This window comes from Rhinoderma darwinii, unplaced genomic scaffold (genome assembly GCF_050947455.1).
Source record: "Rhinoderma darwinii isolate aRhiDar2 unplaced genomic scaffold, aRhiDar2.hap1 Scaffold_462, whole genome shotgun sequence".
Taxonomy (NCBI): domain Eukaryota; kingdom Metazoa; phylum Chordata; class Amphibia; order Anura; family Rhinodermatidae; genus Rhinoderma; species Rhinoderma darwinii.
In genome coordinates, this window is record NW_027464007.1 from 125,325 (window position 1) to 152,460 (window position 27,136).

Below are 27,136 nucleotides of genomic sequence, written 5' to 3' on the forward strand. Positions count from 1 at the left end.
TATTGATGAGTCCTTGGTACATTTTAAAGGGGGGCTTCAATTCCGCCAGTACCTGCCGAGTAAGAGGGCAAGGTATGGCGTGAAGATGTATAAGCTGTGCGAGAGTGAATCAGGGTATACCTACAGATTTAGGATATATGAATGGAAGGACACCAGTATTCAGCCCCCAGAATGTCGTCCCCCCCCTTACTGGGAGTTAATGCAAAAATTGTGTGGGATTTGGTGCACCCACTGCTGGACCAGGGTTACCACCTCTACCTGGATAATTTTTATACCAGCGTCCCACTCTTCAACTGCCTCGCTTCCAGAAATCCTGCGGCATGCGGCACTGCTAGAAGAAATCTGAGAGGCCTTCCTAAGACTCTGCTTGGGCAAACACTCAGAAGGGGTGAGAGAAGGGCACAATCTAGCAGCAACATATTGTGTGTCACGTACAAGACAAGAGAGATGCCACACCAGTACCCATGTACCTCTACGAGGTACCAGTACAGAGACCCTCAAACCAGACTGCATCCTGGACTACAATAGGTACATGGGAGGGGTGGACTTGTCAGATCAAGTCCTGAAGCCCTACAGCGCCATGAGGTGTGGTATAAGAAGCTGTTTGTGCACATCATACAGATGGCATTGTACAATGTGTTACGTGCTACGTCGATGTGCAGGCCAGAGGGGAACTTTCCTGGAATTTCAAGAGGTGGTTATCAAGAAACTAATCTTAAGGGACCTGAAGGGGGGGCACCCAGTACTTCTAGAAGCGAGGCCACACGCATCGTACCAGGGCAACACTTTCCAGGAGAAGTTCCCCAAACTGGCAAGAAGGGAAAAAGTCAAAAGAGGTGCAAAGTCTGCTATAAGAGGCGATAATGGATGACACAATATATCAATGTGACACGTGTCCCAAATAACCAGAGCTCTGTATGAAAGTGTTTTAAAATTGATCATACATCCCTTGATTTTTAATCTACCCCAGTTTTACTTACCCTGATGCCCTCCGCACAGCTTATCCCCCTCATCTTTCCCTTCTGAGCCCTGCTGTGTGCCCAGGCAGCTGATAACAGCCACATGTAGGGTATTGCCATATCTGTGAGAACCCACATTACACTTTATGTGGTGTATGTCTCCGGTCAAAATGCTCACTAAGCCTCTAGATGAATTGCTTAAGGGGTGTAGTTTTTAAAACGGGGGTCACTTCTCAGAGGTTTCAACTGTACTGGTACCTCAGGGGCTTCTGCATACATGACTTAGAACCAGAAAATCCCCAGTAGGCAAAATGGTGGTCTTTCCTTCTGAGCCCCCCCATGGGCCCAAACGGCAGTTTATCACCACAACTTGGATATTGCCGCACTCAGAACAAATTGGGCAACAAAATGGGCTATTTTATTCCTTGTGAAATGTGAAATTTTTAGCCAAAACATCTCATTGGAAAAAATTACATTTTTGTTAATTCGCAGCCCAATTCAAATAAATTCTGTGAAAAAACTGTGGGGTCTAAATGGTCACAACACTCATAAATGAATTCCTTGATGGGTGTAGTTTCCAAAATGGGGTCACTTCTGGTGGGTTTCCATTGCTTTGATACCTCTGGGGTGCTGCAAATGCGACATGGCACCGAAAACCAATCCAGGAAAATCTGCACTCCAAAAAACACACAGCGCTCCTTCCCTTCTGAGGCCTCCCATGGGCCCAAACGGAAGTTTATCACCACAAATGGGGTATTGCTGCAATCAGGAGAAATTGGGCAACAAAATGGGGTATTTTGTTCCCTGTGAAAATAAGAAATGTTGATGAAAAATTACATTTTATTGGAAACAATTTCATTTTTTAAATTTCACAGCCCAATTCAAATATGTGCTGTGTAAAAACTGTGGGGTCAAAATGGTAACAACAACCATAAATTAATTCCTTGAGGGATGTAGTTTCCAAAATGGGGTCACTTTTGGGGGATTCCTACTGTTTTGGCACCTCAACACCTCTTCAAACCTGGCATGCTGCCTAAAATATATTCTAATAAAAAAAGAGGCCCCAAAATGCACTAGGTGCTTCTTTGCTTCTGGGGCTTGTGTTTTAGTCCACGAGCGCAGTAGAGCCACATGTGGGACATTTCTAAAAACGGCAGAATCTAGACAATACATATTTAGTAGTGTCTCTCTGGTAAAACCTTCTGTGTTACAGAATTTTTTTTTATAAAATTGAACTTCAGCAAGAAAAATGAAACTTGCAAATTTCACATCCACTATGATTTAATTCCTGTGAAATGCATAAAGGGTTAAAAAAAAACTTCTAAATGCTGTTTTGAATACTTTGAGGGGTCTAGATTTTTAAATGGGTTTTTTAATGGGGGTTTCTAATACATAAGCCCCTCAAAGCCACTTCGGAACTGAACAGGTACCTTAAAAAAAAGGCTTGTGAAATTTTCTTAAAAATATGAGAAATTGCTGTTTATGTTCTAAACCTTGTAACGTCCAAGAAAAATAACAGAATGTTCAAAAAACGATGCCAATCTAAAGTAGACATATGGCAAATGTGAACTAGTAAATATTTTGGGTGGTATAAACATCTGTTTTACAAGCAGACGCATTTAAATTCAGAAAAATGCTATTTTTTCTACATTTTGCAATTTTTCACAAATAAACTCTGAATATAAATCGACCAAATTTTACCACTAACATGAAGCCCAATGTCTCACGAGAAAACAATCTCAGAATCGCTTGGATAGGTTTAAGGATTCCGAAGAGATTACCACATAAAGTGAAATATGTCAGATTTGAAAAATGGGCTCTGAGCCTTAAGGCCCAAACTAGGCTTTAACCCCTTAATGACGAGCCTATTTTAGACGGTAATGACCAAGCCATTTTTTACGTTTTTCCATCGTCTCATTTAAAGAGCTATACACTATTTTTTTGTTTTTTGCGGGACAAGTTGTAATTTTTCATAGCACCATTTTGGGGTAAAATAGAATTTATTGATTAACTTTTATTAACTTTTTTTTGGGGGGGGATAGAAAAAAAACAGCAATTTCGCCACACTTCTTTGCGTCCTAAATTTGCGCCTTTTACCGTAGTATAAATAACACAATAACTTTATTCATTGGGTTGTTACGATTGCAATGATACCAAATTTGTAGAGTTTTTGTATGTTTTACTACTTTTACACAGCAAAAACACTTTTTTTTCAAAATTATTTGTTTTTGTGTCTCCATATTTAAACAGCCGTAACAGGTTTTTTTTCGTCGATGCAATTGTAGGAGGGCTTATTTTTGCGGGACGACTTGTCGTTTTTATCGGTACCATTTTGGAGTAAATGCGACTTTTTGATCACTTTTTATCACATTTTTTTTAAGGCTGGATTCAAAGAAAACAGCAATTTTTGCATGGTTTTTTATTTTATTTTTTTACGGCGTTCATCTTGCGGGTTAAATGATGTAATAAGTTTATAGTCGGGGTCGTTACGGACGAGGCGATACCAAATATGTGTAACTTTTTTACTTTATTTTGTTTGTTAATAGTAAAGGAGTTTGTAAGGGGGAAAAAGTGGGTTTTTTCATTATTTTTTTTCTTAAATTTTTCTTAAACTTTTTTTTTAACTTTTTTACTAGTCCCACTAGGGGACTTCACTATGCGATCCTCCAATCGCATTTATAATACACTGCAATACTTCTGTATTGCAGTGTATTATGCCTGTCCGTGTAAAACGGACAGGCATCTGCTAGGTCATGCCTCCGGCATGATCTAGCAGGCATTCATTACAGGCAGACCTGGGGGCCTTTATTAGGCCCCCGGCTGCCATCGGAGACACAGACAATTGGTGATCTTATCGCCTGGTGTCCGTGGGATAAGAGGGAGCTCCCTCCCGCTCTCCAAAACCACTCAGATGCGGTGCACGCTATTCAGCATCGCATCTGAAGGGTTAAACGGGTGAGATCGATAAAGACATTATGGCTTTTGGATGGTGGGGAGGAAAAAACGAAAATGAAAATCTGAAAAAGGGCTGCGGCGAAAAGGAGTTAAGGAAAGGACCTCGAAAATATATATTAGGGAATTGTTGATAATATGGTATTTAACCCCTTCCCGCCGCAGCCATTTTTCAGATTTCGTTTTTTCCTCCCCACCTTTCATAACCCATAACCTTTTTATTTTCCCATCAATATATCCGTACAATGGCTTGTATATTGCAGGACAAGTGCTTGATTTTCACACCACCATTTCACTGGCATTTGCGGGGTGGAATAGGAAAATAACAGCAATTCCTCAATCTTTTGGGGGGTTTCATTTTTACGGCATACACCGTGCGGTAAAAGCGAAATGTTAACTTTATTCTACCAGTCAATACGATTACGGCGACACCAAATTTATATAGTTTTATAGTATTTATATCGTTTTTTTTTGTTTTACTACTTTTACAAGGAAAAAAACTGATTGTTACAAATATAATATGAAATCTGTCGCCATATTCGGAAATCCATAACTTTTTTTTCCGTCGATTGATCGGTATGAGGGCTTATTTTGTAGTTTCTATTAGTACCACCTTGGGGTACATGAGACTTTTTGATCACTTTTTGTTCAATTTTTTGTGGGAGATGAAGTGACCAAAAAACAGCGATTCTGGCGGCTACATTTTTTCAACGTTCACCTTGCGGGTTTGTGAAGGACGGTTTATTTGCTTATATTCTCTGTATGAAATTACATTATGAATTATCAAGCAGGATGCCGAATTACTAAGATATGTATTATGTGAAAGTGATGATAATAATGTCTGGAGTTCCCATCTTGGTTCTTTTGTAGTGAATATGAAAGTCATTGTTCCTTTAATACAAGTAATGTTGATTTCATATGTTTTATCTTTGACCTTAGCTCCCGTACGAAGCTTGCAGAGAAGGAACAGGGAGTGAGAAGGGAGGGTGGCAAGAATGCGTGTGCGAGAACCTCCCCCATCTTACGGGAACATTCTGCCCAAGAGAGATAAAGCCACCTGCAAACCTGATGTGTGAAGAATTATAATGATGTATCTGGGATGTACGTTATGGTCTGTTTTTTTTACTGAATAACAAATATTGTCACATTGTCTCTGATTGGTTACACCCCTTCTGAATTTCAGTATTATAGTTTGAGTTTGGAAATAAACCTTCAGAGGAGTATTTTGAGCATTTCAGCAGCGTCTGTGTGTTTTCTTCTCCTCTCTCGATATATATCAGTGAAATATCCTGATTGGGATGCTGAATAATGGGGCCTGGCCTGAGAGTCTGTTGGACTCGTCTAAATTTCAGTCTAATATATTTTGAGACATTGATTTCCACGACAGGTAACATACACGATGTTCCTAATTATTATGCACATTACAGGGGGCCGACCCCTATTTCTAACCTCTTAAATGCCGCGGTCGCTATGACCGTGGTGTTTAAGGCGTTAAACAAGCAGCATCGCGCTCGAGATAGATACAGCCGACGCGCTCGTTCAATGGAGCTCCATACTCCTCCAAGCAATGTGCACCGTATATACACAGTGGATGTAGGGACGAGGTTAACCACTAAAGGGAATGTGTCGCAAATTAAACTTTTTTTTAAAGTAAGTTACTTATTTCTATTATATTTTTTGCTGTATTTTTTTTTTCTTCCACATGGTGGAAAGTATTAAAAATTAAATGTTTTCCTATGTTGGCCACCAGAGGGAGCACTTCCCAGAATTACAGCAAGGTGAATAAGGCAAAGCAACCTGACTCACAGCTGCCGTAAATGTGGGAGGGAATCTCACCCCCCCCTCCTACAAGCCAGGAAAAGGTGTCTTCAAATTGCTAAGCAGTGTCTGGCAGCCATTTTGGGTGTGATTGTCCAAATGGCAGAAGCTATAGGACACACCAAATGGCTAAGGGTATGTTCACACGCTTACTAAACAAAGGAAAAACAGCTCCTGATCTTTAGCCATTTTTTAATCAAACTCACGTTTTTGGAAGTTTTTTTACGGTAGTTTTTGGAGCGTTTTTTCTATAGAGTCAATGAAAAACAGCTTAAAATACGTCCCAAGAACTGATATGCACTTCTTTTTGGCCGCCGTCTTTTTACGTGTAGTTTTTGGAAAACGGCCACGTAAAAAAATGCTCCGTCGGAACAGAACGCCGTATATCCCATTGAAACCAATGGGCAGATGTTTGTAGGCGTTGTTTCCGATTTTTTAGGCTTTTTTCGGGACGTTTTCGGCCCGAAAAATAGCTGAAAACTGCGTGTGAACATACCCTTAGAATAATGAAAGTGACTGACTTTTCAGTTGACCGTTTCACACGGCGTGTATTTGACAAGTTTTTTTTGCGCATTTTACGTGCCAAAAACCGCATTAAAAAACGCTTGATTACACTTGATTTTGCATGTTTAGGGGGATTTGTGTGTGTGTGTGTGTGTGTGTGTGTGTGTGTGTGGGGGGGGGGGGGGGAGGGGGGTGCTTGCCGCTGATTCTTCAAAACAGCTGATATGCGGCTATGAAGCATCAGCGGCGCCCGTGCATACGCCGCTCTGCTACACACACACACACACAGCACTGCTACACCCACAGTCAGCACTGGTACATACATCCATACACACACACTCAGCACTGCTACACAAACACACACACTCAGCTTTGCTACACAGACACACACTCAAATCTACTACACAGACACACACTCAGCACTGCTACATACAGACACACACAGCACTTCTACATACATACACACACAGTCAGCACTGCTACATACATACACACACAGCACTGCTACAGACACACACTCAGCTCTGCTACAGACACACACTCAGCTCTGCTACACAGACACACACTCAGCTCTGCTACACAGACACACACTCCGCTCTGCTACAGACACACACTCAGCTCTACTACACAGACACATACTAAGCACTGCTACATACGGACACACACACCACTGCTACATACATGTTTGTCACATTTCTTTGCCATGAGTAAGAGCACAGGACGTGCTCGAAACGCGTAGGCTAAGGCAAAATCGCCTACTACTCACACTTGTCTCGGGACTGCGTCTCCCTACAATTTTAATCTTCTACACCCCAATAAAGGTGAGAATATCGTTTCCTTTTTAAACTCAAAGCACGACTCAGCGCTGGATCATTTCTTCTATTTCTTCCATTATATACCGCCAGCCGTAGCGGGGATCCGAGCGGAGAGTCTGGAGACGCTTCAAACTGGTGAGCTGGAGGTTCCCTCCCTTCTTTACTGTTTACAACTCAATATTTATTGCCCAGATTCTGCGGTTTTTAGAAATATCCCATATGTGGCCCTAGTGTGCTACTAGACTCCAACACAGGCCTCAGAAACAAAGCAGTATCTAGCGGGTTTTGGGCCTTCATTTTACACTCAACATTGCAATTGCAACACCAAGTAGGACAAGCCATAAGGTTATGCAAATCGAGGAAGTAGCAGGTGTCGCGAAGATCTGCAAATTATCACATTTTCAAGCACCTACGTAGCTCCAATCTGTGGCATGTGGGACAGGCATGAACGCCAGATTGAGAGCAAAGTTTTTCAGCCACATGAAACCTCAAAAATCAGATCAAATGTTATGGGATGATTGTGCAATGTCTCCTGTTCATTGACGTGCCCGTTATCGCCACTTGTCGCAAACGGAGAGAGACAGAATCCTTGAACTGAGAGACATTGGTTTATCACTCCTGCAGATCGCTACGCACCTAGGCCGAGATGTCAGCACTGTTCAACGTTGAGTGTCCCGGAGGTTAGGAGAAAAACAACGAACGGGAATGACAGAAAGAGGTGCGCGGATGCGAATATATGCACGAACCGATCGTCTGATTGGAAGAATGGCGCATAATGATTGACTCTGTACTGCAAGTGAAATTGGACATCACATCAAAAAGCCTAGGGCCGCAACCAGTGTCGACACAAACCATCAAAAGGCATTTGAACGACATTGGGCTATGAGCCAGACGTGCCATTGACTACACACCACTGCTCTCAAAGGCTATCATGGTGCACAGCAAGATGGCAATGGAGGATGGAATGGAGGTCTATCCTCTTCAGCGATGAGTCCCGCTTTTGTCTCGGGCACAATGATAGCCGGAAATTGGTCTGAAAACCACATAGGCAATGCCATGAAGAGGCCTTCACAAGGGAACGTGACACCGGCCCTACTCCCGGGATTATGGTGTGGGGTGGCATAATGTACAGTAGCCTGACCCCTCTAGTCTTCATTTCAGGTACACGAACAGTTCGGCGTTACATTCATTTGGTTGTGGAGCAATTTCTCCAAAGTGTCCCAGAAGCCGGTTTTCAACAGAACAATGCCAGGCTGCATGTTGCTCATGCTACTGTGAGCAGCCTGTGTGGCCTAAACGTGCTACCATGGCCTGCAGCGTCTTTTGGACTTGTCTCCCATCTAGCACATCTGGGACGTCATTGGACAGCAAATGCAAGGAAGCTGCCAACAGCCAATCTTGATAATTTGCGTGCTGAAGTGCATTCAGCGTGGCATAACAACTATTAATAACCTCATTGATAGAATGCCAAGGCATGTACGTACGTGTATTTCTGCACTTGGCGCTCATACTCGGCACAGAATAAATCAAGGCGTTTGGAATATTTTGTTTCCATTTTTTTATCATTTGCATATTATTAACATGTCGATCGATCCTGTGATTTCCACAATTCCAAAACGTTTCCTCCTTGGTGTTGCAATTTTAATGTTGAGGATATAGGTGTAACCCGTCAGTGTAAACCTGCCTGTGATGATACTGAGAGGACTGCTGAGAAGTGATCTCTAAAGAACAGGAAGGATCAGTCTCTTATAAATGGTGGATCCTGTGTTATCTATATATAGGGGTTACCTGTCAGTGTAATCCTGCCTGAGATGATAATGAGGTGACTGCTGAGAAGTGATCTCTAAAGAACAGGAAGGATCAGTCTCTTATAAATGGTGGATCCTGTGTTATCTATATATAGGGGTTACCTGTCAGTGTTATCCTGCCTGTGATGATAATGAGGTGACTGCTGAGAAGCGATTTCTACAATAGGGTTGTCACAATACCAGAATTTGGACTTCGATACCGATACTTCATGTAGAATTACAATTTGAGATACCAAAACGATACTTTGCTAACAATAATAATAAATAAAAAAAACGCCCAAAAATAAAAAGTCCTTCCACTTTCTGATTTGAGCCTCATGGTCTTATGAATTTTGAACCTCCATTAATAGTAATTAATCCCATTATGTAGCTCACAGTCATAATGGGCAACATTGAGTTAATGTGTGAGAGAAGGTGTATGGGCAGCACAGTAGAACAAAAACCTCCAGGGCATAAGGGTGCCGGCCTCCAGGGATCCGACTTGTAAATCCCCAATGGTATACAAATGTAAGGAGAAAGAGGCAGCCTAGAGTGCTGCCTCTTTCTCCTTACATGAGTTAATGTGTGAGGTACATGATGGGATTAATTACTACTAATATGAGGCACGTCGAGGTTCAAAATTCATAAGACTCTGTGCCTCACATTAAAAATTTCCCCCTTCATTTTCCGCACATAACGGCAACATTGGGGTTAAAAATGTTTTCCTCTTTATGTAATCCTGCCTGTGATGACTGCTGAGAAGTGATCTCTACAGAACTGCAAGTGTCAGTCTATTGTGAATGGTGTATCCTGTGCAGGGCCGATCTTAGGGGTGCGCGAGCACACAGGGCGCTGCCCCCTCCAAGCATGTAGGGGGCGCCACTGGGCTCTGCCTCTACTCTGTGCTCTTCTCTTAGTTACACACATGGAGTAAATAGAGCCGAGGAGCAAGAGAAAAGGAGGAAGCTCCGCCCACAGCCTGTCCTGCAAGAAACCTGTGATCCTGTCAGCAAGGAGAGATGGTGAGAATCTATGTGTGTCTGTGTGTATGTGTATGTGTGTGTATACAGTATGTGTATATGTTACAGTGTGTGTGTGTTTGTGTATGCGCGCGCCTGTATGTGTTTATGTCTCTTTGTAAAAGTGTGTGTTCAATATTAAAGTAGAAAAGATAAAATGAAGATATCTGTGCTGCCACCTATATACCCTGCAGCCCCCTATATACCCTGCTGCCCCTTATATACTCTGCTGCCCCTATATACCCTGCTGCCCCTATATACCCTGCTGCCCCCTATATACCCTACTGGTCCATAATATACCCTGCTGCTCCTTATATAACCTGCTTCCCCTTATATAACCTGCTTCCCCTTATATATATATATGCCTCTGTGTGTGGGTGAGTTTATATGTGTCTGTGGGTATAGTTATCATCTACGACATTATCTGTACTCAGAGAGTTATCACTGTGTGTTATCTGTGGTGTTACATAGGATTGCAGATAACTCTGAGTACAGATATTGTAGTAGATGTTACCTGCAGTCCTATGTAACACCACAGATAACACAGTGATAACTCTCTGAGAACAGATAATGTAGTAGCGTTACCTGCAGTCCTAAGTAAAACAACAGATAATTCAGTGATAACAGAGTACAGATAATGTAGTGGATATTTTCACAGTATTATCTGTTGTGTTACATAGGACTGCATGCGAAATCTGCTACATTATCTGTACTGGGTATATATGGGTCTGTTTGTGAATGTGTCTTTGTGCTTGTATCTTTGTGCCTTTTATGTATTTGTATATGTTCCCGTCTGTGTATTTACGTGTGTGTGTGTGTGTGTGTGTGTGTGTGTGTACGTCTACATATTTACCTGTATGTATATATTCCAGATGTGTGTATGTATAATTGCCTGTATGTCTAAATATCTGTCTCTATGTATGCACAGTATATATGTTCCAGTATGTGCGTGTCTATATATGTGGTTCATATTTGGTTTGTGTAGGGGGCGGCAACAGGGAGTACCGCACAGGGCGCCATCCAACCTAAGACCAGTCCTGATCATGTGATATCTATATATAGGTGTTACCTGTCAGTGTAATCCTGCCTGTAATGATAATGAGATGTCTGCTGAGAATTGATCTCTACAGAACAGGAAGGATCAGTCTACTATAAGACTCAGTGGCCAGAGGGAAAAATGCAAGATTTTAGGATTATTTTTAAATAAAGATGACTTAAAAAAAACAACAAATCTTAAAAATATTTTTAACATAAAAACTTGATTTAAACAATAGGTAATTTTCTGAGTAAATGGTTAAACGGAGTTTCCTCAGATCCCGGCTGTTAATCACAGCTGGTGCCTCCAAAATCTGATACTAAGCCTAGTGCATGACCGGATTCATAGATCACCTTGTAGAGAACTTCTATGTGCAGTCACAGCTCCCTCAGGTCCTGCACTATGTATAATACAGTGTCTGACGTGTTACTGTAATGTACAACTAAGGAGGAACCCCACCTTAACAAACCTTCCAATTCACTTTCTAAATTCATTATCACTTACCTCTGGTAACACCTCCTGGAATTTCCTCCTCCACTTCACTGTTACACGGTTGATCGCCCCTCACCCGCTCTTCTTCTTCATCCTCCACTTTAATATCAGTCAGATCTTCCCCCTGATTTCACATATGTAACAATTCAGTACAATACAGCAGAGAGTGCGAAGAATCTAACAGATCAACATAAGAAACCACCAAAATCTATGACCACATCTATGACCGCAGGACCAAAAAGCTCCACACCCCCCTATATAGATCTGGTATACGGCTCAGCTTCATCTACCTGATGATTCTCTGGGACATTGTGATTTTCCTCTGGACAGTCCTGGGAATACAGAGGACTGGGACATCTCTCTGGTGGATTTCTCCTACTGGATCCATCTGTAGGAAACACACAGTGACTGAATACATGACTACTGTATATCTGTCTATATATCAGACACTTCTCTCTACACTTCTATGTTTACTGATCAGAGCCGGAATTACAATGTTGAGGTCCTCACTACCTGTGTCGATGTTCCTGCACCTTGTAAGCCACAGGCCTAAAGTAGACTGTGCCCTACCAGAGCGAACGGCGGGGCGTAACTGGCTCCCTGCTCCACCATAGTATTTACCTGTATCTGCCTTCTGTGGACGCGGATACACATGAAAGTGGCGGGACACAGGGGCCTCTATTTTGAGAGTGCCCTGCAACCCAAAAAAATTGTCAGTGTGTCAAATGCTTATTAGCTGTGTACACCTTTATAGACAATATTTTCTATACGCTTTTATTAACCCCTTCACAACGGCCATACGGCAATATTCTTTCAAACCGCTGATGCCCCGGGCAGTTGTCATATAAATAAACATTGGCAGAATGGAAAGGGGTTTAATGTGTGCAGCGCTGCACTTTCCTGTCCGCCGGCTCTCTCCACAAGTGCCGGCACATCTCCCCCTTAGTTTAATCAAACTTATATGCCAAACCCCTGCAGATAGCACCCCAGCACCTGTAGATAGCGCCACTGAAGCTCCCACTAGGAGCAGAATGCTTTGCCAGAGCGTTGCCGTCAACTTGGCTGGGAATTGTGATCCTAGAGGGAGCCCCTGATGTCTCTGTCCATATATGGACAGTCACGACAGGGACTCCTCTGTGAGTGGAATGCACAGCCTATTTTTGACCTGTTTAAGACAGAACCATTTCTCAAATCTGACGTGTCACTTTAAAGAGGCTCTGTCACCAGATTCTGAAACCCCTATCTCCTATTGCAGCAGATCGGCGCTGCAATGTAGATAACAGTAACGTTTTTTTTTTTCAAAAACGAGCAATTTTGGCCAAGTTATGACCATTTTTATATTTATGCAAATGAGCATTTCTTAAGTACAACTGGGCGTGTTTAAAGTGAAGTCCAAGTGGGCGTGTATTATGTGCGTACATCTGGGTGTGTTTACTTGTTTTAATAGCTGGGCGTTGTGAATGGAAGTGTATGATGCTGACGAATCAGCATCATCCACTTCTCTTCGTTAACACCCAGCTTCTGGCAGTTCACAGACACACCGCGTGTCCTCGCTCATCCAACGCGATGAAGTTCCTGTGGGAGGAAGTGAGTGACGTCGCAGCGTGATCTCGCGAGATCACGCTGTGTGTCTGTGCACTGCCAGAAGCTGGGTGGTAACGAAGAGAAGTGGATGATGCTGATTCGTCAGCATCATACACTTCCATTCACAACGCCCAGCTATTAAAACAAGTAAACACACCCAGATGTACGCACATAATACACGCCCAGTTAGACTTAACTTTAAACACGCCCAGTTGTACTTAAGAAAGGCTCATTTGCATAAATATAAAAATGGTCATAACTTGGCCAAAAATGCTTGGCCAAAAACAACTTTACTGTTATCTACATTGCAGCGCCGATCTGCTGTAATAGGAGATAGGGGTTTGAAAATCTGGTGACAGAGCCTCTTTAAGGGTATGTGCACATGGGGCGGATAAGATGTAGATTTTCTGTTCTCCACATAGAGGTGGGACCCCCATATATCAGACATTTATGGCATATCTCTCAGATGAGAAGAGTAAAATGAAGACATTCCCCCCAGACAATGAAGACCTGACTCATGACAACCTGACACATGGCGGATACTGGGGAGACATTGCTGACATCGCACAAGACGTGGTGCACACTATGCAGTCAGTGTTTTGATATGAACTGTGAGGTTCTGCAGCAGCTGAGGTGACATTATATATAAAGGGCACATGCAGTGTGATCTCTTATCATCATGTTATAGCGCAGGTAGAGCAGAGCAGAGTGATACATTGTTTTGTGGAATAAGATTCAGTATAAACTTGTATTTTACTCATTTAACCCCTTCCTGAACAGGACATTTACCGACATAGGGAACACCTGACACCCTGGGCTGGAAACCTGCAAAGGCTGGAAACCTGAGAGAACTGTGATTAAGGCCATTTATATACTTAGATTCTGTGGTCAACAGCGACTGCAGAAACTAAGCTGTAAGAAAGACGGGGGTCCTCCCTGACAGCTCATCGTCCCCACGCGACACCATGGATGGTTGTCATGGCAGCATGGGGGGCAATGAAGGTCCGCCATCTTTCTGCTCCTACAAACCCCTTAATATTAATCACGATATATTGCGATACATTAGTATTACAGTGATTTGTTCCGGAGATCTAATCATCACTAGTTCAAGTCCCCCAGAACAGGAATACATTTTTTTAGAAAAAACAGTAAAATAAAGTTTTCATTTATGAATAAAAATAATTTAAAATGTAAAAAAACCCTCCACAAAACCTTTTCCCATTTTTTCTCTAAAGTAACGTAAAAAACATAAACATAACTGGTATCACCGCATCCGTAAGAGTCAGAACGATTACAATATAATGTTATTTACCCGCACGGTGAACACCGTAAAAACATAAACATAACTGGTATCACCGCATCCGTAAGAGTCAGAACGATTACAATATAATGTTATTTACCCGCACGGTGAACACCGTAAAAACATAAACATAACTGGTATCACCGCATCCGTAAGAGTCAGAACGATTACAATATAATGTTATTTACCCGCACGGTGAACACCGTAAAAACATAAACATAACTGGTATCACCGCATCCGTAAGAGTCAGAACGATTACAATATAATGTTATTTACCCGCACGGTGAACACCGTAAAAACATAAACATAACTGGTATCACCGCATCCGTAAGAGTCAGAACGATTACAATATAATGTTATTTACCCGCACGGTGAACACCGTAAAAACATAAACATAACTGGTATCACCGCATCCGTAAGAGTCAGAACGATTACAATATAATGTTATTTACCCGCACGGTGAACACCGTAAAAACATAAACATAACTGGTATCACCGCATCCGTAAGAGTCAGAACGATTACAATATAATGTTATTTACCCGCACGGTGAACACCGTAAAAAACATAAACATAACTAGTATCACCGCATCCGTAAGAGTCAGAACGATTACAATATAATGTTATTTACCCGCACGGTGAACACCGTAAAAACATAAACATAACTGGTATCACCGCATCCGTAAGAGTCAGAACGATTACAATATAATGTTATTTACCCGCACGGTGAACACCGTAAAAACATAAACATAACTGGTATCACCGCATCCGTAAGAGTCAGAACGATTACAATATAATGTTATTTACCCGCACGGTGAACACCGTAAAAACATAAACATAACTGGTATCACCACATCCGTAAGAGTCAGAACGATTACAATATAATGTTATTTACCAGCACGGTGAAAACCGTAAAAACATAAACATAACTGGTATCACCGCATCCGTAAGAGTCAGAACGATTACAATATAATGTTATTTACCCGCACGGTGAACACCGTAAAAAACATAAACATAACTGGTATCACCGCATCCGTAAGAGTCAGAACGATTACAATATAATGTTATTTACCAGCACGGTGAACACCGTAAAAACATAAACATAACTGGTATCACCGCATCCGTAAGAGTCAGAACGATTACAATATAATGTTATTTACCCGCACGGTGAACACCGTAAAAAACATTTTTAAAAAATAAAAAAAGACTAGCAGCTCTAAAAATATAAATACAAAATATTATAAAATGATCAAAAACTGCAGCTCGTCCCACAAAAAATAAGCCCTCACTCCGCTACATCGACGGAAAAATAAAAAAAGTTCTGCTTCTGATTATACATAGTTGCGAACTTTTTAAAAAAAATTCCAAGGACAATTAGCGTGTGTTCTTTGGTGGGTGTCTTATGGGGCGTGGTTTATCTCATGGGTCTGGCTAATGGGGCATGGTTTTCTTCCCAGAATTTCTGCATCCAAATAAGCAAACAAAACCGTCTGCACTAGTTTGGCTGACAACCACTATGGTGGCCGGTATCTCTCTGGTTATCTGGTTGTTTACAGGCAGGTGATGTCTCACTTTATCACTAGGGCGAGGTGATATGTGCTGACCACTACTAGCAGCGTAAATACCAGCGCAGATAGTGTCACACTGTAGATGGGGTGCTCCTTGTAGATGGTGCTCCACACTGCCCCCTGTAGATAATGCCACACAAAGCCCCCTGTAGATATCACAACACACAGCCCACTATAGATAGGGCCACACACAGCCCCCTGTAGATAATGCCACACAAAGCCCCCTGTAGATAATGCCACACAAAGCCCCCTGTAGATATCACCACACACAGCCCACTATAGATAGGGCCACACATAGCCCACCTGTACATAGCACCACACACAGCCCCCCTTTAGATAGTGCCACACACAGCCCCCTGTAGATAGCGCCACATTCAGTGCCCCTTGTAGATGGCGCTCAACACTGCCCCTGTAGATAGCTCCACACACAGCCCCCTGTAGATATCGCCACACACAGCCCCCTGTAGATAGCGCCACACACAGCCCCCCTGTAGATAGCGCCACACACAGCCCCCCTGTAGATAGCGCAACACACAGCCCCCCTGTACATAGGGCCACACAGCCCCCCTGTACATAGCGCCACACACAGCTCCCTGTACATAGCTCCAGACACAGCCCCCTGTAGATAGCGCCACACACAGCCCCCCTGTACATAGGGCAACACACAGCCCCCCTGTACATAGGGCCACACACAGCCCCCCTGTACATAGGGCCACACACAGTGCCCCTGTACATAGGGCAACACACAGCCCCCCTGTACATAGGGCCACACACAGCCCCCCTGTAGATAGCGCCACACTCAGTGCCCCTTGTAGATGGCGCTCCACACTGCCCCCTGCAGATAGCGCCACAAACAGCCCCCTGTAGATCGCGCCACAAACAGCCCTACTGTGGATAACGCCACACACAGCCCCCCTGTAGATAGCACCACACCCCCCCTTGTAGAAAGCACCATACCCCCTTGTAGATTGCGCCACATACAGCCCTCCAGTAGATTGCGCCACACACAGCCCCCTGTAGATAGCGCCACACACAGCCCCCTTGTAGAGAGAGCCACACACATCACCTTGTGGATAATGCCACACACATCCCCTTGTAGAGAACGCCACAAACCCCCCTTGTAGAGAACGCCACAAACCCCCCTTGTAGATAGTGCCACAAACATTCCCTTGTAATTGCGCCACACCCCCGTTGTACATAGTGCCACAAAGGGACGGCCAGGACGGTGTGCCATTGCACTGGGTGCATCACTCCAGCAGGTGGAAGGGGGCGCTGCGCTGGCTACCTTTCCCCTGCTTGTTTCAGAAGCGCCCGGGCCCGGCGACTCAGCATCCGCCTTTCCGCCCGTAGCAGCCATAGCGGCTACTAGCGGCGACATCGTGCATGAGGACGCCCATGCTGCCAGTTGGGATGGGCCCCCCATGGCCGGCGGCACTGCTAGCAGCTGCTACAGCTGTAGCAAAGCCACATTCAATAGTGTCTGCGTCATTAGTACACAGGTACTATTGCATACTATAGCAAAGCAGGAAGGTATCTCCCAGCTCTGCTATCTGCTAGAGCCACTGTGTGGCTGGGGATTCCGCTCCTGGATGGAGCGCTTGATGTCTCTGTCCATATATGGACAGTGACAACTACTGAAGCGGAATCCCCGTCCACAGCGTTGCCGATGCGGTGACCGGGGATTCCACTTCAGTAGAGGCCCTTGACGTCACGGTCCATAAATAGACAGAGTCATCAAGCGCTCCGTCCAGGAGCGGAATCTTCGGCCACAGGGGGATTCCGCTCTTTCAGGGAGCTACAGTAGCGCTATGTACAGGAAGGGGGGGGGGGGTTTCTATCATCTACAAGGGGGCTCTGTGGCACTATCTAAAATGGGGCTGTGTGGAACTATCTACAGGGGAATCTGTGAGTGGTGGGCTGATGGTCATTTAAGTGAGAGTGGCGGGCTGATGGTCATTTTACTGTGAGTGGGGGGCTGATGGTCTTCAAGTGGTTTTCACCTCTGACCTCCAATTAAAGTTAATAGGAGGCAGAAAATACCTGTGGCGTTCGTTTGGAGCTTTTTTTGCCTACGTCTTTTCCGTTAGCTTCAACGGATTAAAGAATCACGCAAAAAAAACAAAAAACCCTCAAACAATGCTGTCAATTTAAAATCTGCCTTAAAATTCCTGAAGGAATTTTGAGGAATATATTTTCTGCCTTACAAAAAACGCTGTGTGAACATATTCTAAGTGGAGTGCTTGTTTTTAGCTGTTTTCTGTCTTTCTCGAAACAATTTTTGGTAGGGGTGCCCTGAGGAAATTTTATTTTTCCAGTGGTGCCTCGAGTCCGAAAAGGTTGGGAAACTCTGCACTAGGCTACAGGATCACGCCGGCCTACGCAAGGATCCCGTCGCGGAGCAGCTCAGTTTGTCTTGGGAACGGGGCCTAGAGGATTACAATTTTTTTGTGTTTGGGGCACTGTCTACAAGGAGCAGGTGGGGGGCTGTATGGCACTGTCTACAAGGGGGAGGTGAGGGGCTGTATGGCACTGTCTACATGGGGGAGGTGGGGGGCTACATGGAATGATCTACAAGGGGGAGTTGCGGCTCTGTATGGCGATGTCTACATGGGGGAGGTGGGGGGGTTGTATGCCACGATCTACAAGGGGGAGGTGGGGGAATGAACACCACTGTCTACAAGGGGGAGGTGGTGGGCTGTATGACACTGTCTACAAGGAGGGGTGGGGGATTATGGCACAGTCTACAGGGAGGCTGTATGGCACAGTCTACAGGGGGCACTATCTACAAGGGGGGCTGTGTGTGTGCCAGCCAGGGGAGGGGGGCATTATACTGTGTGAAGGCCACTAAGCGGACATTATTCTGTGTAAGGGCACTACAGGGGGAAATCTACTGTGTATGGCACTTAGGGGGCAAAACACTGTGTGGGCAGAATTAGAGGACAAAATACTGTGTCCTTAAAGGGGTAATAATATATTATTAAATATTATTATTATTTTTGGGGCGTGGCCAGCAAGCAGCATGGATAGTCGTATCTGAGCTGAGCTCCCGGGGACCGTAACTTCTCCTGCTAATTATCCTGGCTGGTAAATCTTTTTACTGGGACCAGACAAACTCTGGGCCTACCTCTCCCCCTCGCAGGCTACCCGGGGACATTCTTCGGTGACTTAGTCGGCCCTGCGGACGGAAACAGTGCACGACGGCCTGGTGTTCTGCTGCAGCCTGCACTCGACGCACTTCCACTTGATATTAACCCAGCCCAGGAGACAACGAAGGACTTGCATCCACTTGCATCGGAGGTACACGGTTTATGCCCGACATCTCTTGCTTCTCCCAGGTGTCTTTTGGTCCTCTCTGTCAGACTCCGTGGTCCTGGTTGCATGGGCTTCTGTTCCTCGTGACGGCTGGTGGTTAATGGCGGCCTGTCTGTGTCTGCAAGGCACGCATGATGAAACATTCTTTCTCTGTCTCCCCTGACAGCCGGTGAAGGTACAGAACTCAGGCTCAGTTGGGGACGACAGTTTTGATTTCTCTCAAGGGAGACCCTGAGATTCCATTGTTACCAGTATCTGGGTGGTGAGTTGCGGCCTAACGGAGCCATTTTGCATATATGCCTGTTATACATCTATGTCACTGATTTGGCTCACCTGCTCACTATACTTTCACACTTTTTATTCTAGAGGGGTTTCCCTGCTGATACATCGCACTGTACGATGGAATCCAATACAGACGCGAAGAGACCCAGCTGGAGGTTTCGTTTTTGTTTATGCTGAAATAGACACGAAGCCATATGTTATTCTGTGTATATATAATCCACCACAGGCTAACACCTCCGTCCTTCAGGCAGCTATTGCTTTTGTACATCATATTAGGTAATGTCTCCGGCTATAGACCGTTTCTCACAAGATCCCGCCCATAATTTAACACCCACTACTCCTTTGTGTCAGCTGATAGAAGGTTTGGCCTGGATTGATCTATGAAGACATTGTCACCCACAGGTTCTGGAATACACTTGTCATTCTCCTGGGAGACAGGCTCTCTCCAGGATTGATCTATGAAGACATTGTCACCCACAGGTTCTGGAATACACTTGTCATTCTCCTGGGAGACAGACTCTCTCCAGGATTGATCTATGAAGACATTGTCACCCACAGGTTCTGGAATACACTTGTCATTCTCCCGGGAGACAGGCTCTCTCCAGGATTGATCTATGAAGACATTGTCACCCACAGGTTCTGGAATACACTTGTCATTCTCCTGGGAGACAGGCTCTCTCCAGGATTGATCTATGAAGACATTGTCACCCACAGGTTCTGGAATACACTTGTCATTCTCCTGGGAGACAGGCTCTCTCCAGGATTGATCTATGAAGACATTGTCACCCACAGGTTCTGGAATACACTTGTCATTCTCCTGGGAGACAGGCTCTCTCCAGGATTGATCTATGAAGACATTGTCACCCACAGGTTCTGGAATACACTTGTCATTCTCCTGGGAGACAGGCTCTCTCCAGGATTGATCTATGAAGACATTGTCACCCACAGGTTCTGGAATACACTTGTCATTCTCCTGGGAGACAGGCTCTCTCCAGGATTGATCTATGAAGACATTGTCACCCACAGGTTCTGGAATACACTTGTCATTCTCCTGGGAGACAGACTCTCTCCAGGATTGATCTATGAAGACATTGTCACCCACAGGTTCTGGAATACACTTGTCATTCTCCTGGGAGACAGGCTCTCTCCAGGATTGATCTATGAAGACATTGTCACCCACAGGTTCTGGAATACACTTGTCATTCTCCTGGGAGACAGGCTCTCTCCAGGATTGATCTATGAAGACATTGTCACCCACAGGTTCTGGAATACACTTGTCATTCTCCTGGGAGACAGGCTCTCTCCAGGATTGATCTATGAAGACATTGTCACCCACAGGTTCTGGAATACACTTGTCATTCTCCTGGGAGACAGGCTCTCTCCAGGATTGATCTATGAAGACATTGTCACCCACAGGTTCTGGAATACACTTGTCATTCTCCTGGGAGACAGGCTCTCTCCAGGATTGATCTATGAAGACATTGTCACCCACAGGTTCTGGAATACACTTGTCATTCTCCTGGGAGACAGGCTCTCTCCAGGATTGATCTATGAAGACATTGTCACCCACAGGTTCTGGAATACACTTGTCATTCTCCCGGGAGACAGGCTCTCTCCAGGATTGATCTATGTAGACATTGTCACCCACAGGTTCTGGAATACACTTGTCATTCTCCTGGGAGACAGGCTCTCTCCAGGATTGATCTATGAAGACATTGTCACCCACAGGTTCTGGAATACACTTGTCATTCTCCTGGGAGACAGGCTCTCTCCAGGATTGATCTATGAAGACATTGTCACCCACAGGTTCTGGAATACACTTGTCATTCTCCTGGGAGACAGGCTCTCTCCAGGATTGATCTATGAAGACATTGTCACCCACAGGTTCTGGAATACACTTGTCATTCTCCTGGGAGACAGGCTCTCTCCAGGATTGATCTATGAAGACATTGTCACCCACAGGTTCTGGAATACACTTGTCATTCTCCTGGGAGACAGGCTCTCTCCAGGATTGATCTATGAAGACATTGTCACCCACAGGTTCTGGAATACACTTGTCATTCTCCTGGGAGACAGGCTCTCTCCAGGATTGATCTATGAAGACATTGTCACCCACAGGTTCTGGAATACACTTGTCATTCTCCTGGGAGACAGGCTCTCTCCAGGATTGGTCTATGAAGACATTGTCACCCACAGGTTCTGGAATACACTTGTCATTCTCCTGGGAGACAGGCTCTCTCCTGGATTGATCTATGAAGACATTGTCACCCACAGGTTCTGGAATACACTTGTCATTCTCCTGGGAGACAGGCTCTCTCCAGGATTGATCTATGAAGACATTGTCACCCACAGGTTCTGGAATACACTTGTCATTCTCCTGGGAGACAGGCTCTCTCCAGGATTGATCTATGAAGACATTGTCACCCACAGGTTCTGGCATACACTTGTCATTCTCCTGGGAGACAGGCTCTCTCCAGGATTGATCTATGAAGACATTGTCACCCACAGGTTCTGGCATACACTTGTCATTATCCTGGGAGACAGGCTCTCTCCAGGATTGATCTATGAAGACATTGTCACCCACAGGTTCTGGAATACACTTGTCATTCTCCTGGGAGACAGGCTCTCTCCAGGATTGATCTATGAAGACATTGTCACCCACAGGTTCTGGAATACACTTGTCATTCTCCTGGGAGACAGGCTCTCTCCAGGATTGATCTATGAAGACATTGTCACCCACAGGTTCTGGAATACACTTGTCATTCTCCTGGAAGACAGGCTCTCTCCAGGATTGATCTATGAAGACATTGTCACCCACAGGTTCTGGAATACACTTGTCATTCTCCTGGGAGACAGACTCTCTCCAGGATTGATCTATGAAGACATTGTCACCCACAGGTTCTGGAATACACTTGTCATTCTCCCGGGAGACAGGCTCTCTCCAGGATTGATCTATGAAGACATTGTCACCCACAGGTTCTGGAATACACTTGTCATTCTCCTGGAAGACAGGCTCTCTCCAGGATTGATCTATGAAGACATTGTCACCCACAGGTTCTGGAATACACTTGTCATTCTCCTGGGAGACAGGCTCTCTCCAGGATTGATCTATGAAGACATTGTCACCCACAGGTTCTGGAATACACTTGTCATTCTCCTGGGAGACAGGCTCTCTCCAGGATTGATCTATGAAGACATTGTCACCCACAGGTTCTGGAATACACTTGTCATTCTCCCGGGAGACAGGCTCTCTCCAGGATTGATCTATGAAGACATTGTCACCCACAGGTTCTGGAATACACTTGTCATTCTCCTGGAAGACAGGCTCTCTCCAGGATTGATCTATGAAGACATTGTCACCCACAGGTTCTGGAATACACTTGTCATTCTCCTGGGAGACAGGCTCTCTCCAGGATTGATCTATGAAGACATTGTCACCCACAGGTTCTGGAATACACTTGTCATTCTCCTGGGAGACAGGCTCTCTCCAGGATTGATCTATGAAGACATTGTCACCCACAGGTTCTGGAATACACTTGTCATTCTCCTGGGAGACAGGCTCTCTCCAGGATTGATCTATGAAGACATTGTCACCCACAGGTTCTGGAATACACTTGTCATTCTCCTGGGAGACAGGCTCTCTCCAGGATTGATTATGTTTTTGGTTCTCCTGCTTTATGTGTCCTCCATATCACTCTCTCCCAGGGGGATTTCGGACCACAGTGCGATACTGGTCAGGTTGGTTACATTTCACTCGTTTATATAAACATGTGCTTCACCTTAAAGGAACAGTGTCATCACAAATTTTTTTTTCATATGTTCAAGATGTTAGTGCTTTATTAAAAACGTTTATATTTATTTGTGTGTTTGTGTTTTACTTTTTCTTATTTTTACACTTTTTCTTCCCTATGGGGGCTGCCATTTTTTGTTCCATTTCTGTGTGTCGATTAACGACACATACAGACATGGAATACGGCAGCCACAGTCCCATAGGGAATGCGAACGGCTCCCGTCCCATTCACTTGTGTGTACGGCGTCTGTGTGGGAACTGCGCATGCGCCGCTCCCACACAGTCCAATTTGAAATTGGCGCCGTCCGGCGCCATTTTCCTGTGGACCGGAAGTCGCGGCCGGACAGTAATATTACTACTTCCGGTCGCGGCTTCCGGACTTGTGCACTTGGACCAGCGGCAGCAGACGGAGCGGACGGGCCGGAGGGAGTCGCGGCGGCAGGAGCAGGTAAGAGATTTCAATGTATGTTCGTGTTTGTGTGTGTTCACTACTGTATGTAAACCTACTACACTGTGTGTTAGCTCAAAAAATGGCGACACACAGTGTAGGAGGTTACACCGTTCAAACCCCTCGTTTATCCCGGCACTAGCCAGGATAAAGGAGGGGGGGATGCTGAGAGCTCACTAGAGCGAGGGCTTTTTACCCAATTTTGCAGCAGAAAAGCTATGTGGTTGCTTTACCACATATTTTTGGGAATGGCTCCATCTAGTGACAAGAAATGGTAAATACTATAAATTTGAATCCAATTGAATCCAATTTATAATATTTCCTGACTGGTGAAAAAAATAAAAAAAATTTGAACAATGTTTAATCACCCACACACTAAATGTTTAATTTAAAAAAAAAAACATGTTTTTCTGGTAACACATTGCCTTTAAGACTAAGCGCAAATTGTTTTATTACACGTCAATATTATTTTGAGATGGAGAATCAATCCAGTCAGTTATTGGCCCACTTAATTAGACACAATAACACCCCAATTCAGGATAATGAGGGTGGTCTATTAACAGAGGGGGATGCCATTGCTACCAGATTTAGAAAGGACTATACCATTTTATATAGTTCCACCTCTAATCATACCATCGCAGACGTTGTAGTTTATCTGAGGGATCTGACTTTTCCTACTCTCTCTTCATCGCAGGTTACATTGCTTGACTCCCCTATGATGATGGCGGATCTTCAAGAGGCTATTCAGGAAATGTCTCTCCATAAATCCCCAGGTCCTGATGGGCTCCCTATTGAAGGTTATAGGAGGTATCGGGAACATATGGGCCCCATGTTGTTAGATACTCTTAACCAGGCTTTACTCAGCCACTCACTTCCCTCTACATTTGATGATGCTTCTATTATTGTGCTACTGAAGCCGGATAAAGACCCTGTTGATTGTGGTTCTTATAGACCAATTTCCCTAGTTAACGTGGACTATAAAATCCTACCTAAGATCCTGGCAAAGCGACTGAATCAAGTTGTTCTAACAATTATTCACCCTGACCAAACTGAATTCATGCGCGGTAAATCTACATCTATAAACATTACACGTGTACAGACACTTATGCAGATGGGTAGAATGCGTCATTTGCCTTGGGCTGTCGCTTCATTAGATACTATGAAGGCGTTCGACTCTGTTGAGTGCTCCTTCCTTCTGGCCGGCCTTCACAGCTTTGCTCCTACATTTATCTCATGGATCCAACTTCTCTATAAATCCCTTATGGCTATTGTGGTGGTCAATGGCATCCCCTCGGATTCTTCTCCTCTGGCACGGGGTACGCGGCAGGGATGTCCCCTCTCACCGCTTTTATTTGCTATTGCCATTGAAGCTATAGCTATTAGATTGAGATCCACCCCTATGGTAACTGGTGTGCAGTGGGAGGGAGGGTCTGCTGTGGTGGGCCTGTACGCTGACGAGAAGGTCCTTTTCCTGCGCAGCCCTCATGAGTCTTTTGGTCACGCTGTCCGCTTGTTAGATGCCTTTTTGCCATTTTCTGGGCTTAGGGTTAATTGGCAGAAGTGCCCCATTTCCTACATAAGGGGATCGGCGCTGTAATGTCGGTGACAGTAATGCTTTATATTTAGAAAAACGTTCTATATTTACCACGTTAGGAGCGATTTTACATTTATGCTAATGAGTTTGTTAATGCCCAAGTGGGCGTGTTTTTACTTTAGACCAAGTGGGCGTTGTACAGAGGAGTGTATGACGCTGACCAATCACTGACCAATCAGCATCATGCACTCCTCTCCATTCATTTAGTCAGTGCATAGTGACACTGCGTTGTTCACGATCTGCTGTCTTATACTGACACATTAACGTTACTGTAGTGTTTAGACAGTGAATAGACATTCCTTCCAGCCAGGACGCGATGTCTATTCACAATCCCGACACTTCGGTAACGTTTACAGCAGAGCAAAGCGTAATCTCCCTGTAACCGGTCATTTACAGCGAGATCTCGCGAGATTACACTTTGCTCTGCTGTAAGTACCACAGAAACGTTACCGAAGTGTCGGGATTGTGAATAGACATGGTGTCCTGGCTGGAAGGAATGTCTATTCACTGTCTAAACACTTCAGTAACGTTAATGTGTAAGTGACTGAGCCCAGGCTAAGTGTAGATTCCCCAGTCAGAGGGTTGCCGACGCTCTGGCCGGGTATTCCGCTCCCGGAGGAGTGAATGGCAGAGCAGGGAGCGGAGAGTTTCCTGCTCCGCCACAGTATTCAGTAGTACCTGCGTCCTGAGGATGCAAATACAATTGAAAATGGCCGGGACAGTTATTTGCCGGGACTGTCTCTGTAAATTTGGGACAGTCCCGGCAAATTCAGGACTGTTGGCAACTATGAGAATATGGCGACACTAAATAACATTGTTTTCTAACAAAAAGTTATTTCTATGTAAATATCGCACATCATGAAAAAAACCATAGAAATTTGGTATCGTCCCGCAGAATGTAATCCTCGCACCGCGGGACCGGCAGAAAAAGAAACAAGAAATAGATCTGAGGGAACAACTAAACCCGTCCTGGTGATGAAGGGGTTAACCTGCGGTGCGGATTATAGACACGCAGGATATCGCATTTATACCGCGGATTCGCTGCGCATTTGTTGCAGAATTTCCACATTAAGTTCAATGGGAAAGTCAAGTTCCGCAACAACCGCCATTGTTCCCAGAATCCTCTGCGGCTCCACCGCGTGTTCACAGCAACGCTGCAGGTTACACATATATAAAAAAGAAGGCGTCATGTGACCCCTGCAGCCAATCACAGGCCGGAGAGGTCACATGTCATTATAGGGGTCACCTGGACACAGCCGGAAGAGCAGGGGCGTGTTGCTATGGTAACGCTGGGAGAGGTGAGGATCGGCCTTGTTGTATTTCTGTAGTAGATATTCGGGGGGATTATACGTCCACCATTTGGGGTGAATATTCGGGGTGATTTCCTTGCGTGTTGTGGGTCGTATTCACTACGTGTGAACATTCCCTTAAACCGCACGGTGAACGACATTAACAAGAAATGTATAAAAGTCAGTGAATAAGTTGTATGTCCCGAATATTATGTCATTACAAAACACGACTCGTCCCACAAACCATCCGACCACTACAAAGACCAGAAATAACCACTTACCCCAAAGAGGCCGGCACTGGAGGGGTTAAATCCGGGCTAGGAGTCCAGTGGGCGGGGTCACTCAATGATTGACAACAGAGAGAACACCCGACCAGCGCTGCTCTTTACCTCATCACGTAACTGCGGAAGGACCTGTGATGACGTCACCACCAAGTGACAGGAAAAGGCGGAGCTTATTAGTGAAGAGAGGCGGAGGTGGAAGGACCTGGGATATCAAGGTCACGTGACCGCGGCATCAGGGGGGGGGGGTTTAGAAGTGTGAGCGATGTATGAAGGACCTGTGTGATGATCAAGTGACATGAGGGGTC

The 27,136-nt window shown here is 44.7% G+C and overlaps 1 long non-coding RNA gene across 1 annotated transcript; it reads right to left on the minus strand.

The window, feature by feature from the left end:
* LOC142718383 (uncharacterized) lies at positions 1–26,964 on the minus strand. Its single transcript, XR_012872510.1, has 4 exons — positions 26,829–26,964; positions 11,673–11,770; positions 11,395–11,506; positions 1–1,763 (listed from the first exon to the last, which is right to left on the minus strand). It is a non-coding gene; the product is annotated as an uncharacterized LOC142718383 (long non-coding RNA).
* Positions 26,965–27,136: the final 172 nt, after the last annotated feature.